The 12,551-nt window shown below is 50.9% G+C and overlaps 1 long non-coding RNA gene across 4 annotated transcripts in view; it reads right to left on the bottom strand.

The window, feature by feature from the left end:
• The window catches only part of LOC139045571 (uncharacterized), a 69,232-nt gene that overhangs the window by 33,078 nt on the left and 23,603 nt on the right, over positions 1-12,551 (bottom strand). For all 4 annotated transcript variants that reach the window (XR_011504252.1, XR_011504271.1, XR_011504255.1 and 1 more), the window contains exon 2: positions 6,123-6,443. This is a non-coding gene — a long non-coding RNA (uncharacterized lncRNA). The remainder of the gene's footprint in view (positions 1-6,122; positions 6,444-12,551) is intronic.

Here is a 12,551-nt window from a genome sequence, read left to right as displayed (position 1 = left end):
CAGGAAAATAGGACAAAGATGAAGGGGCAAGGGGAACCCGAAGGCCCTCGGTTCCAAAGCTTTACAAACTTATCGAGCTGGGCTGTGACCCTCACTCACACTCTGGCCCTTGAGAGAGGGGCCTGGGGGAAAGCACAGGGCCTTGGCATGAACAGGCAGTAGCTGTGTGACATTGGACAAGCTCCTTAACTTCTCTGATCCTTGATGATCTCTTCCAAAACAGGGACTCAGTGCCTCACTCACAGGGCGATGACAGCGGTCGAGCCCAGGCCCAGCTCGGGCGGAGCCCCAGTGAATGACAGTGGTTGACCCCATGCCTCTTGCCCTGGAGTTTATCTTCCATGCAGTCCTTGTGGACGGTGTAGAGCCCTCCATTCACCCAACCACATCCTAATTGTGCCTTTTCTCTCCATGGGTTATTTCTGTAAGAATTCAGTGTCTCCCCAGATGTCTTGATGTTCCTTGAAGTGGCCTTGACAAGTCACGAGCCCCCTCAGTTTCCTGGTTTAAAAAAGGTAAATGATCATTTCAACCACCTTTACTGCAAATGTTATTACGGAATTGAAGGAAAATCTATGCAAAAGTCCTTGAACGTTGTCAGGCGTGATGCAAATGTTAATTATGGTCGTGACACGCACACCACGGGGACTGACTCCACGTGGTGCTTCATATGTTAAATAACATGTGGGTTTGGCCACAGAGCCTCATAATTTAGAGAAGTCTTTCTCATGGTTTTTCAATAGGTGGTAGGGAAAAGACCCATGTTGACAACCCGAGAAAAAGAAAAGTAGAGATTCGGCTTTGGGTTTTTTCTTTCACCTTCCAATTGTTTCAGCTTAACTGTTTTGTTTTTTCTTTTCTCTTCTCAAATGATCGCGTCTGAATAAATTCCGAGATCCCCGGTGAGGATGATTGGGGCCGTCTCTGGGGAGCCAGGTCCTCTCTAGTCTTCACCAGCCAGCGAGCGGAAGAGGCAGCCTCAACAGCAAGGTGCCGTGTGGAGGCAGGTCCTCCCCCGGCTCAGCCTCAGCACCTGGCCCTCACTTTCCTTTCTCCTTCTCCTTAACGCAGCCAGGAGCTGAGCAAATCCATCTTGCTGATCAACGGCCAGGTGCCTAGGATGGCAAAAAAAGGCACAGAACAATTCTCTTTGGCCCCTCATTCCATCCAGAAGGGTTCAGGGGAGGCTGGTGTGGCGACCAGACACCTCCTGGGTGCTCTGGGACACTCCAGCACAGCTGGCAGGAATGTCAAGAGCCTCAGATTCACCTCTTACCCACCCTTCTGTCGGGCAGGGTCTCACAAGTCAGCCCCCAACTGTAGCTGAGGTTTGAAACAAAGTCGGTGGTGTGGCCAAAGAAAGAGAAAATGCTAGAGGTGAGCTGAGAGCCCAGCCCTGCGGGTCACCTGGGCCAGGGTTTGTCCCAGGTGTGAGGCTGGAATAGGTGACCAGGTGTGCAGTGGGGAGCTCGTGGTGCACAAGGAGCAGGGCGTTACTGGTGAGCTCAGCGTGCCTGGACAGTCTACATGCCGCCCTCCAGCGCCCTCCTGCTGGGTGCCGACTCCATACATCTTCCTGGGTGGCACTGGGGAAGCTGGCGAGTCCTGAACAGTCAGCTTGTCTGGCATTTTACTTCTTTTGTGTCATTTGTTCTGTAGGGTCCCTCCAGAAATGAGGGTTCCTGGGGCAGGAGCTGAGTCCCACCACCTGTAACTGAGGAGCTTGGAGGTAACCGCGGCTGGAGGTGCCGGCAGGAAGGCGTCCTGGAGCTGGTGTGAAGCCCTCCGTGGCCTCAGGGACCCAGGGGGCATCTCATCTCATTTAAAACCTGGATAGAGAGGAGAGTGCCACCTCTTGGGGCATCTTGGAGACCCAACAGTGTCCTCCCAGTTCCCTAGGGAAATTCTGAGATTCTCTCTGCGCCTGGACAGGCGTGTGCTGGTGAATCCTTTGAGGTTGGAGAGGCTATTTGGCCCAAAATCATATGGCTAACAAGTGGTGGGGCCAGGATTCCAAGGCAGAAGCCAAGCCCAGGTCTGTCTGACCCAAAGTCTGTGCTCTTTCACAGTCTGTAAGTGACACACACAGGCACCCATGTGTGTACACACCAGCGCCCACACAGAGGAGGGCAGCCAGAAGACACTGGACCAGCCACAAAGAGCACTGCGTGTGGCCCAGCGTGTTTAGACTTTGCCCTCAGGGCTCCCTGCTGGGTTGGGAAAAGCTGTGTCTAGTCACCGCATGCTGATGCTCTGGGGTCATTTGGCCAGGGGCCCAACATTGCCGGAGGATCACCTTGTTGTTCAGAGTCCTGGGAGGCAGCGCTTGTCCAGACGCCACTGCCGACGCTCTTGAGGTCTGCTTGGTCTGCAGGGGTCTCGAGTTCTAATCCTCAAGATCAGGCCTGAGCTTCCACTCACAGCTACCCTACCCCGCTTAGGCTCCTGCCTCGCCCTGGGGCATCTCAGTTGGCACCTCTCGGCCTAACCCAGCAGCCCACTCGGTGCTCCGGCCGAGTGGCGGTCCAGCCAAGAGCACTTTCAGAGATCAGAAGGGTCTAGTCACTTCCATGATCTTGCCAAGAGCATGTTCACCCCCCTCTTTCCCAGAACTCCTGGAAATATCTGAATACAGGGCACTCTTTCTTTCCACAATTATTTTAAGAAATAAAACCAGTAGAAAATCCTACCTGACGTGCACACCGAACCTTATGTGTTTGTCTGTGCGTGGATTCTGGAGGCTGCTCTGTGACCTGCACCTGCAAAGCTGTTCGCCTCACCTGCTCTGCTTCCTGGCCGGGCCGGCAGGTGAATCCTAAGGTTGCACCTGCTTCTCCGTTCAGGGGTCCAGTTTTTCTGGGACTCCCACCCTGTCCCAGAGCCCTGGGTTTGCTAGTCTAGATGGTTCCTTCTGTCTCAGAGCTTCGAGAAGGCCTAACACAGCCTTTCAGACCCGACTAGAGCCATATTCCCCCTTTCCTCGCTGACGGCCCCACCTACCGCCCTCAAGGCTGCATCTCTGCTGGAGTCACGAGTCACCTGCAGCTGCTGCTTCCCTCCTGAGCTTCCCCCAGCGGCAGCTCTAGACACAAGGACATGGATGCTGGGCTGGGTGCTGACTTGCTCAGGTCAGTGAAAGCATGCCGTGTCCGAGCCAGGCCAGAAGAGCATTGCGCGTTTCTGCTCCGAGCTCCCCAACCGTCACCCTGTGAGAACTTGCATGGTCCACAGATGATCCCGTGGAATTCTACCTGCAGCCTGACACAGGGCTGCCCGAAGCCCCCACAGACCCGGAGTGAGCAACCATGCTCCTGTTGTACGTCACCCAGCACTGGGCGGTCTGTTACAGAGCATTGCCACAGCGACACCTCCAGGGACTCCTCTGAGACTAAAACCAGAAAATAGCAAGTGCTTGACACTATATTTCAGCGTATTCCATCCTACAGGGAGCACGTGACAACTGTTAAAAAGCAAGGTCATGTTAAGTTTCCATTGGTTTCTGCCATCCAGCTGTTTGCTTATAATTCCTTCTCTCCTGGGTTCTTCTTTCCTCCTTTACCAACCTCAGAAGTGGGTGCAGGTCTGATATCGAAGCTGCAGTCTGCAGAGCAGCTCCCTGAAGTGTTCCCCTCCCGCACCCCTCCCACCCTCAGAAGCTGATGGTCAGGCAGGCCCGGGCAGCTCCTCTGGACACAGACCTGGAGGAGAGGCCTCCTGGCCCACCGTGTGGTGCTCTGTTGCATTAACAGGGGCCGGGGCACTCCAGGAAGCGGCCGGCCATCCCTGCTGGGTTCCTGAGCCTGGAGCCCAGCCCTGGAGCCCCTCGCATAGCCCCTGTGAAGCCCCTGGCTCACCTTCCCCGCCCTCCTCCGTTTCTCCTCCGTTTACATGCCTGCTCCTCCCCAACCGCCCTCCGCTAATGGGCTGAGTCTCCTGCCGCCCAGCTGCGGAGGCTGCCCGCTTGCGATCCCCAGCCAGGCCTCCGTGAAACCCACTTAGGGAATCTTCCACACCAGCGAGCCGCGGCACCCGCCTCCCCCGCCAGCCCCCACTGTGTTCATCAGTACAGACCCCGTGTTCTCTCCCCACAGCTGCCTTCTCTCCCCTCTTCAAGCGGATTATCCTATTTGCCGTCATGGCCTGATTCACGTTTGCCAGGCGACTTCTAATTGATTAGGAGCATCAGCCTCCTTCCACGTCTGGACCAGGCTTCCCTCCTCCTCCGCTTTGGCAAACTGGCCTCGGCCACGACGCAAACCCAGCAGGGTTCCACTTGCTCACTCTCTTCCTTTTAGATCCCCCACAACTTCTCCAAGAACAAGGAGACTCAGGGGTCTGGAGTCAGACAAGCCGAGCAAACCCAGACGCGCTCCCGAATCTCCCTGAGGCTCATTGTGCTCATCCAAGAAACGAGGGGCACATGTTCCCTTCAGGGGGTCGCGTCAGATGAGGCTGAGGGGGCTGGGTTACCTCCAGGGAGGGTTGGTTGTCTCTCCTCTCCCCTCCCTCCCTGCCTCTCTGTCTCTGCCTCCCTCCTCTCCCTGTGTCTCTGTGTCTCTCTCTCTCTCTGTCTCTGTTTCTCTGTCTCTGTCTCCCTCTCTGACTCTTTCTGTTTCTCTCGGTCTCTCTGTCTCTCTCTCTATCTCTATGTCTGTCTCTGTCTTTCTGTCTCTCTGTCTCCCTCTCTGACTCTTTCTATCTCTGTCTCTGTCTTTCTCTGTCTCTGTCTCTCTCTGTGTCTGTCTCTCTGTCTCTGTCTTTCTCTGTCTCTCTGATTCTTTCTGTCTCTGTCTCTGTCTCTCTCTGTCTCTGTCTGTCTCTGTCTGTCTCTCTCTCTCTGTCTCTCTGTCTGTCGCTCCCTGTCTCTCTCTCTCTGTCTCTCCTTGTCTCTCTCTGTCTGCCTTCCTCCCCTCACTGTCATCCCAGCTCCCTGCCCTCGGCGCTGTGGCCTGGACATCACCAGGCTGCAGGCAGGAGCCCGTGGTGCTCACCTCCCTCTCTAAGTCCCTCCCAGTTCAAGGGCAGACTGCCTTTGAATCCTCCCTTGGCCCGAGAGGCAGACGCCCAGGGGGCTGATGGGGACTAAGAGGACAGCCAGCTTCTCTGCAGGAGTTGGAACCTGAGGCAGACAGAAAGAGCTGAGCAGCTGGCAGCAGGAACAGAAGCCAAAAGACACACAGAGAGAACAGAAAGCAAAGAGGAATCGGCACAGGAGCCAGGCACGGAGGGGCCGCTTCTGAGGGTCTGCTGGTCGCCATCCACCCTCCTGAGGGGCTGCCCGGCTGCCAAGACCGGGACATCCTGCAGACACTCTGCCTCCTGCCTTCCCCTGAACCCTTAAGGTCCCGAGGTGTCTCTTTCCCCTGGGAAGGAGCCTTAGGCACCCAGGTGAGAAGGCTGGACCAAAACCGCGGACACAACAATGTTGCGTGTCCTGAGGTTTGGTTCTCAACCAGGCGTTTGAGGGGCCCAGCCTCACATTGATCTGCTGAGATGCTGCCTTCCGTGGAGTCCCCATGGCTCTGCCTGGAGCGAGTCTCCTTCAAAGCAGCCGAAGACACAAGCCCAAGACCTAAAAGAAATGCCTGCCCTTGGGAAGCAGTTACAGATGGGACTCAAATACACGGCTCCCTCTCCTCTCTGCCCAGAGGCCGGAGTGGGGACCTCAGAACGCCTGGAGCCACCAGCACTGTTGTCTGAGTCCTTTCTCCTCCAGAACAGAAGTCAACAGCATATCAAGAGGTCCCATCACCTGGCTGGGAGGGGAACTGAGTAACCCTCAGCCGGCCTTCTCACCATCAGGAGCGAGGAGCAGGGGCCGAGCTGGCCCGTCTGCCACCCCTCAGCTCTCTGCCCCTTGGTCAATGACCTAAAGGCCCAAGAAATGGCTGGCAGACCCCCGGGAACTTCGTGAACCACCTTCCTTGCTGCTGGCCCCCCAGCCCCGCCGCCGGCTCCTGGCCCCAACCCAGGGCTGTCGTGCTTCCTGCCTGTTTTCAAAACTTCTCCTGAATTCCTGGCGCTCTACCTAGCCTTACTATCTATCGTTCTGTAAATTGCCAGAGTCGGTTTCTTTGCTCACAAACCAAAGAATAGAATTGAATCGTCTTCCGGTTGCTTACCCCTTTTGAGTCAGGGTGTCGTGTGTGTTGCTTGTCGGCACCATTTCCACATGACCTGGAGAGGAGTGTCTTGTGCTCACACCTTCCCTGTGGAGCACATCCTGGCGATCTGCTGCTGGCCTGCATCCATCCGTGGTCCGGGCCCACCGCCTCCACGCGAGTAGGATTTCCTCAAGGGCCCGAAGTGAAGGCTGGGGCCGGGCATGTCTGGTCTTGCCCTGCACAGCCCATGGGTGGTTCTTGGCTGCTTTCAGGCCCTGCTGCTCGCTGCCATCAAAGGCCACGTGGTCAGGACCCCGACCTGGGCTGACATGGGGAGCCCTGGAAAACATTGGTGCCAAATTGTCTTAAAGTCACTTCCGACCCACATCTGGGCTCTTCCTCTGGGCTCGTCCCCTCCCTCTAATGGGGATGGGCATTTGTACGTCCAGTACTTAAAGGAGGGGACATTCTATAAAATTAGACCAATCTCTCTTTTTGAGAAGTTGGAAGAAGATTAGGGAAGAAATTGGGGAAATTGAACCTTCAACTGGATTTGGGGGTGGGGCGGACATTTGTTTTTCTTTTTTCCACTAAAACTCTTCAAAGGTTGAGAAATGAGCTTGTGCATCTCACACACCCTCAGTATCCTGTGAGGTCCAGGGGCCAGGGCATAGCAGAGCAAGGCATTCTGGGACCCAGAAACCTGACTTGTGTGTGTGTGTGTGCGCGCATCTGCATGTGTGTGTATGAGCGTGTGTGTGTGAGTGTGTGGGCTGCGTGTGTACATGCTTTTGCAAGCCTGTGTGTGCACATGTGTGTTGAGTGCATGCATGTATGTGTATGCACGTCCTCATATGAACGTATTCACACGCATGCCCTGGAGCCATGGAAAACAGCACAGCCTGAAAAAAATCCAACTACAAAACCGCAGAGTATTTGTTGCTGCGTCAGCTGACTTTTCTGGCTGAAAAGTCTCAGAGCAAAGCAGAAGGAGGAGAGCAGTTTCTTGGGCTTGAGGCAGCAGAAGGGGACAGGAAGGGACCAGGGAATGAATCTGAGGCTCCAGCACGGGTTCCCAGAGGCAGCATCCTTGCAAGAGAAACTGCATCCCAGCTGAACGGGGTCCTGGCGGGTGACACGCGTGCCTGTGGGCAGGACAGCCACCAGGTCCTGCTCCTCACGGAAGGCTCTCCATGCGGGAACATTTGACAGAATGGGTTCACACCCGGAGATGAGCCACCAGGTTCTTTCTGCTCTGAGCAGCCACCTGCACTGCCTTCCACTTCAAAACCAATCTCCACTTTAAAACTGTCAAGGGAAGTCACTTACTCAGAATGACCTCCAAAAAGTCTTGGGGCGGGGAGACTCAGAGTGTTCTGGGTGGCTGGAGCTGACTTTAATCGTGCCCAGACTTGGTCTCTCCCCTTCTGAAACAGGCATGAACACACACGTGGAGCCCCGCACACACACCTGCCCTGCCCGGGTACCAAGCGTGGTGTCTCCCCTCATACCCAGCACCCAGAGGCGTCTGCTGTACTGAATGATGGCCTAACCAGCCCTACTCAGTTGAAAACATCCAATAAATATTTTGAATACCCTCTTATAGGACATAGTGTAATCTTTGAACCAGCAGCCAATACATGGTGCCGTCCCTCCCACAGCCGGAGTCCAGAAATCGAAGGATGGACTGAATGTGGCTTCTCTCACTATTGCACTTAATAACCCGGGTGAGGGTTTTGCTGTCTGTCCCCTTACCTTTGCACTGTGCTAGTCTAAAGTTCTCAAAAGTTCTCAAAAGAAGACAATAATTGTTCTCATGATTTAAAAGTTGAAACTGCCACCTGGTCATTTTATGCTCCTTGTGCTATTGAATCAATAGGCAAAGAAAGGAGTTACTGTGTGGGCTGGCGTGACCGATCCTAGTTGCAAGAGGGAAATGGGGCTGCCGCGGGAGGAGACCAGCCTATGTCTGGAGCCCAGGGGACTTTCCCTGCCCAATAGTAAAGGCTAATGGAAAATTAATCAATGCAATGAAGGCAGAATCACTGAAGATTTGGACTCCTCAGAAAAGAATGTTTGGTCACCTCACCATGTAAATAATCCCATAAGAGGGGCCAGCACTGGTGTCTAATGGTTAAGTTCAGTGCAGTCCACTTCAGCGGCCCAGGTTCAGTTCCTGGGCACAGACATATGCCACTCCTCTGTCAATGACCATGCTATGGTGGAAGTTCACATACAAAAAGAGGAAGGTTGGCAGCAGATGTTAGCTCAGGGGAAATCTTCCTCAGCAAAAAAGAAAAAAACGAACCCCTTAAGAGGAGGTGCTAGATGAGGGCAAATGGAACATTGAGAGAAAAGTAGAAAAAGGAAACTATTGTGCAAAAATGAATCTGGACACAGGGCCTTACACCTTTAACAAAATTAACTCAAAGTGGATTATAGATCTAAATGTAAAAATGAAACTATACAACTTCTAGAAGATAAGATAGGAGGAAATCTAGGTGGACCTTGGGCTTGGCAATGAGTTTTTAGAAACATCACCAAAAGTAGAATCTATGAAAGAAAAAATTAAGTTGGACTTTATTAAAACTAAAAACCTCTGCTCTGTGAAAGACAGAATAAAAAGTCAGGCCATGGAAAAAATAATTGCAAAACACACATCTGGTAAAGAACTTGTATGTAAAATATTCAAAGAACTCTTAAAACCCAATAATAAGAAACACACAACCCAATTAAAAACTAGGCAAAAGATCTGAACACACACTTCACCAAAGAAGATATATAGAGATGTCAAATAAGTGTATGAAAAGATGCTCAACATCATATGTCACTAAGGAACTGCGAATTAAAGCAACAATAAAATACCACTAGACACTTATTAGAATGGCTAAAAAATTTTTAAAAATTGACAACACTAAATGCTGGCAAGAATGTGTAGCAACAGGAATTCTCATTCTCTGCTGGTGGGGATGCAAAATGGAGCAGCCAAGTTGGAAGACAGTCCGGAAGTTTCTTACAAAGCTAAACGTGGTCTTACCGTATGATCCAGTATTAACCCAATGGAGCTGAAAGCTATGTCCACACAAAAACCTGCACACAGATGTGTATAGCAGCTTTATTCATAATTACCCCAAACTGGAAGCAACCAAGATGTCCTTCAATCAATGAATGGATAAACAAACTGTGAGCCATCCAGACAATGGAATATTATTCAGCAATGAAAATAAATGAGCTATTGAGCCACAAAAAGACATGAAGGAAGTTGACATGCATAACACTAAGTGAAAGAAGCCATTCTGTAAAGGCTACTACTGGACGATTCCGTCTATATGACTTCCTGGAAAAGGCAAAATTGTAGCGACATTGGAAAGTTCAATGGTTGGCAGGAGTCAGAGGGAGAGGGAGGGATGAAGAGGCAGAGCACGGAGGATTTTCAGGGCAGTGAATCCATTCTGCGTGACACTATAATGGTGGACACATGACGTAATGAAAGAATCAAAACCTCTAGAATGTACCACACAAAGAATGAACCTTAAAGTAAATTATGGACTTTAGTTAATAATAATGTATCGTTATAACTCCATTACTTGTAACAAACGTGCCATCCTAATTCAAGATGTTAATAATGAGGGGAATTGAGTATGTGGTGGGTGGTGGAGGGGGTAGTAATATGGGAACTTTCTGTACTATCTGCTCAATTTTCCTGTAAATCTAAAATTGTTCAAAAAATACAGTCTATGAATTTGAAAAAGTGAATAGAGCATCAGTGAGGCATATAAAAGCTTCCCAAATCTCGTGAAAACTATAAGCCACAGATTCATGGAACTCAACACATCCCCTCAACACATCCTCTCAACATATCGCCGACAAATCCACTCAACACAAGAAATATGAACGAACTACACCACTGCACATCATAAACTGCTTAAAACCAATTATAAAGAGAAAATCTTAAAAGCACTCAAGAAAGACCCATAATGTCCAGAGGAACAAAGGTAAGACTAACAGCCAACTTCTCGTCAGGAACAATGCAAGCCAGAAGACAGTGGATTAGCATCTTTGAAGAACTGAAATGCCGTTGCCAACCTAGAAGTCATGCCGGCAAGAACATCTTTCAAAAGCAAAGGCAAAATAAAGACTTTTTTAGACATACAAAGGATGAAAGAATTCATCACCAGCAGACCTGCACTATAAAATCTGTATCTATCCTTCATCCTTCAGTATTTTTCCATGCTCATATAATCACACACCAATATAGGTGCAGAGCTATAGTCGGCCTTTTGTGTGTGTCATTATTTAACAATTATGCAATCATTTCATCACTTTTCTGAATCCTGCTTTTCTCATTCAATGAACCTAGTGGGCAATCCCTCAATGTCAACTTTTTTGTGGATACACAGTACTCTATGATGCATGTATTCCATCAATTATTCAATTCCTCTTAAAAAAAGGAAATTATTAAGGTCAACTGTGGCCTAGAGATAAGTTACAGAAGGAAAAAGAAATAGAAGCTTTTCCTGGAGGGAGTCTGAAAGCTGGGAGCAGGAGACCAGGGACTCCTCTTGTTTTCCTTTCTGCCGGTGTTGCTCTGTTTCTGCTCCCAGCACAAGTCGCACAGCTTTGACCAGGGTCCGAGCCCCAGCTCAAGAGCTCTGCTGGCCTTAGTTCTGGCCGTTCACCCAAGTGGCTTCTTTCAGCTCTTAAACTCTGGGTTATTTTCGACCCCCTCTTTTGCTCTGTCAGCCTTCCCACTCCTCCATAACTGACTCGCTAGTTAAATTCCCTGTTTGAATCATCAGAGTGGTTCCACTTTCTGCTGAAGGAAGCATGTGAAGTCTTGAGTCTGACTAACACGAGCCTGTCTTACAAGTACCTGGCCCCCCAACCCAGCCGGAGAACCAAGAGTGTGCTGGCCTGGGCTTCCCGTCCGTAGAAAGACAGAAGAAAGGTGTCCACACGGCTCCCAGCCCAGTGCTGGCTGCGGTGTCACTGCATCGCCCAGCACGGACTCTCTGTCTTCATGGGGTACGTGGGAGTAGAAGCAGCGTCCCACCTGCCCGCAAGGTGCTTGTAATGGGTGAGGCCAACGTTCTCCAAAGTGGGGTGGGTGCTAATAGCGCATGGGAAGAGGAAGAGAAGACCAGAAGTTCGCCTGCCCCAGCTCCCACTAGCCCCTTCTCTGCTCTGTTTCCTCCTCAGCTCTGATCACCTCTGACACACGGTTCTGCGTCTGGGGAATCAACCAGCCAGGACGGAACCAGGACGGAAAGGCCTAGGACGGTTGGCTCTGTACTGAACATGTATGGACTTTGTTTCTTGTCGTTATTCCCTAACAATCCAGCATAACCACTATTTACACAGCGTTTACACTGCACTGGGTGTTATAAGTAACTCAGAGACGATGTGAGGCACACGGCGGGTGCGCAGGTTAGATGTAAATGCTACACCACTTTATACACAGGACTTGAGCGTCCGCCGGCTTTAGCATCTGCAGGGATCCTGGAACCAATCCCCTTGGAAACCCAGGGAGGACCATACTTTGTTTACTGTTACTGCCAATTAAAACATAAACAACCGGAGGGGACACTCACTAATGCCTTCCCAGTGCCTGGAAGCATGGCTGACTCATGGTAGCTACTGAATAAAAATTTGCAAAATGAATAAACAGAAGTACTGAGCAAAGGGATATGCACGGCAGCTCCTTATGTCGTATCAACAAGTGCAAACAATTTAAATAACAAGCAGGGTACCTCGAATATGCTTTGATAAATAGACCGAGATGCCGTGCACCTGTTGAAAATAATTCTCCAGAAGTGTGCTTGTCCACACAAAGTTGTCCATGATGTAGCACTAAATAAAAATTAAAAATGGAAAAAGAGCTCAAAACAAGATGTTTGCTGTCCAGCATTCACTCCTTTTTTTTTTTCTAGGAATATCGCCCAAATTCGTTTTTGAGAACCCCCTCTTTCCCATTTCCAGCCATGTGGTTTGGACAGATTGACTCCTCTGTCTCTCGACTTACTTGAGCCGCTCGGCGGCATGTCCATTCCAACTGGCCGCAGGGGCGGGCCCTGTACCCAATTGCAGAAAATGAGAAAGTGTCCTGAGGCCTCTATGACAGGAGCTTCCTTTTTCTTCAGAAGGAGCCGCTCATTCAGACCCTCTCTCTCACCCTGAACGGTATGCGTGACAGCGAGGTCACTGTGCTGCCACACTTGGTGGAGGACCAGGACGATGCAGCCTGCCACTCAGACAGCAGAGCGAGGAGATGAAGAGAAACCGTTCACTCCAACCACTTGATCAAGCCCTGCCGGACTCGAGCCTCAGCTCTGGGCGTTTAATTCGGTAAGCTAATAAATTCTGTTCCTGCTCTGGTCCAGTTGAATTAGGTTTTCTGTCATTCAGGATCAAAGGAATCTCAACTGATATATTGCTCACAGTCCCATT

The sequence above is a fragment of the Equus asinus genome, chromosome 1 (genome assembly GCF_041296235.1).
Source record: "Equus asinus isolate D_3611 breed Donkey chromosome 1, EquAss-T2T_v2, whole genome shotgun sequence".
Classification (NCBI taxonomy): domain Eukaryota; kingdom Metazoa; phylum Chordata; class Mammalia; order Perissodactyla; family Equidae; genus Equus; species Equus asinus.
Note: the sequence above shows the minus strand (reverse complement) of the source record. Positions and strands in the feature narration are given on the sequence as shown.